The following is a 2,179-nucleotide window of genomic DNA, read 5'->3' as shown; positions in this document are numbered from 1 at the left end:
AAAAGGACTCATTGTTCTGACAGTTGGAAATCAACTGATTTTTAGAAGATATAAAAATGTGCTCAGGGCTTATCGTGAGCTGGGAGCAACTCACAGGGCAATGCCAGATGCTCCTTTTTCCACCACACAAATTTTATTTCTGGTGTCAAAATCTCTTCAACATTAATCTCTGGCAGGGCCCTTTTCATTATCCCATCCCAATTCATTTGTGCTCTGCTGGGAGGATGAAAGCTCCACATTAGTGCTCAGCCTATTAATTTATAGTTTTCTCCCTGTTACAACAGCTTTTGGAGTTTATTCTTCCTCCAGCAGGACACACTGAACCACCTGTAACCAGCAAAGATGAAATCCAACATCCAATTTCCATGATGTAAATAAGCCCCCATTTAAAAAAAAATAAAATTGAAGGGAGGGTGTCTCAGAAATTTCCCCAATTTCATTCTTCTGCTCTTTTTTTTTTCAGTATTAAAAACACACAGTGAAAGGAAGTCAGTCTGTCTTTTATTTTGGTTAATATATTTTAATGATATGTGGCATCAACTGGCTCCAGTTTCTATTTCATGCACTTTTGATGCTGCTGAGAAAAATTAAGATGCTTTTTTCCTGCAGTCTAATTTCTTCTTTTGTGGAAAAACTCCACCTGCAAGGCACAGGCTGGATCCCAGATCCTACAACACCTCAGAGCAAGGGCTCTTCGTCATCTTTAATCCACGAGGCACATCAGCACTTTGATTTGTGATTTCCCAGTGGGAATGAAAGCTGGACACACATGGGAAGCACATCTGTGGTAAGTGATAATCTAATTTCCTATTGGAGAAGCAGCAGGACCAGCCATGGGCTGGACTCTTTCTGTGGAGAACATTAAATTCTGGGCAACTTTCAGTGGAAAACTGTCCCCCATGAGGCCCTGACTGACTGCTTGAAATCCCACTGCTCCCTCTTGTCCTGGCACTTGTTATCTGGGAGAAGAGACTGATCCCACCCAGCTCCACCCTCCTGGGAGCTTTAATAGGGATGGGTTTGGCCCCAAGAGAGGTTTGGCCAAGCCATGGGTGAGGTTTGGTGCCACACAGAGCCCCAGACCAGCACCACCGACCCTGCCCAGAGGAACCAGGCCTGGCACGGTGGGATTAACCCTTCAGGGAAAGGTTTAGGGCTGGAGGAACTGCTGTTCCACATCAGGCAACAGCACCAGCTCTGACAGGGGCAGAGAGAAGCCTGTCCATCAGGGAAGGACACGACACCCTGGTGCCATGGGATGTTTTCTCCAAGGGAAGGGCTGGAATGCTGCCACGGCCCCGGGGGCAGATCTGTTCCAAGCCTGGAGATTTGTTTAGTGCTCCCTCATGCCAGGAGTCCTGGAGTGCAAGGTCTCTGACACCACTCCTGCGAGAAATATTCCCTGCAGGAAGCTCGATTTCCTAAAAATCCAGTGCTGTGATGAGGTGTCCACATGCTCAGGGCACTTTGTGCTGCTGCCTTTAACCCCGGGACAAAACCAGCCTGTAACCTCTCCCTGACATGGAGACATTCATGGAGCTGGTTTTAGGCCAGTCCAAGAGCTTTCCTGACATTTCTGTATTTTGCTCATTGCTGAGCAGCAGGAGCTCTGGCTTCCTGGGAGGGAGGGAGAGAAAGGAAATATTTGTTCTCCAAATATTTCTGGTTTGGATCCAGGGTTCAGACCTTCCCTCATGTTCCAAACGTTGTCCTGTGTCTCTCCCCTCACTTTCCGTGCTGATCCTCTCTGGCCACACAGACTTTACTATGGCTGCTGCCACAGGACAGAAACAGGGAGCTGGTGGATGAGAGCCTGGATTTTAAATCATGGAATCACAGACTGGCTTAGGCTGGAAGGAGCTTAGAGCTCATCTCATTCCACCCCCTGCCATGGGCAGGGACACCTTCCACTAGCCCAGGCTGCTCCAACCCCCATCCAACTCGGATTCTATGAGGATTGGCCATCATTCCCTGCCCTTTGGCAGGGGGTTGGAACTAGATGAGCTTTAAGGTCTCTTCCAACCCAGACCTTCTGGGATTCCATGGTTTTAATTCCACCTCTGAAGATGTGCTGCTCTTGGAGAGACTCTTCTGCTACTTTTCTGCTCTTGGAAGGTAAACAGCATTTCATTACACAATTAATAAACCCATGGACAAACCAACGTTATTGCAACAAAAA

The 2,179-nt window shown here is 47.6% G+C and overlaps 1 long non-coding RNA gene across 4 annotated transcripts in view; it reads left to right on the top strand.

Moving 5' to 3' along the window:
- Positions 1-2,173, top strand: part of LOC108640840 — an 8,450-nt gene extending 6,277 nt beyond the window's left edge. For 3 of the 4 annotated variants that reach the window (XR_001921543.3, XR_001921542.3, XR_001921540.3), the window contains 2 exons: positions 610-787; positions 1,760-2,173. This is a non-coding gene — a long non-coding RNA (uncharacterized LOC108640840). The remainder of the gene's footprint in view (positions 1-609; positions 788-1,759) is intronic. The other variant, XR_001921541.3, reaches the window with a different exon arrangement.
- The last annotated feature ends 6 nt before the right edge of the window (positions 2,174-2,179 follow it).

Source organism: Manacus vitellinus, unplaced genomic scaffold, assembly GCF_001715985.3.
Source record: "Manacus vitellinus isolate BGI_N305 unplaced genomic scaffold, ASM171598v3 scaffold_45_pilon, whole genome shotgun sequence".
NCBI classification, from domain to species: domain Eukaryota; kingdom Metazoa; phylum Chordata; class Aves; order Passeriformes; family Pipridae; genus Manacus; species Manacus vitellinus.
This window is presented reverse-complemented; position numbering and strand designations above follow the sequence as displayed.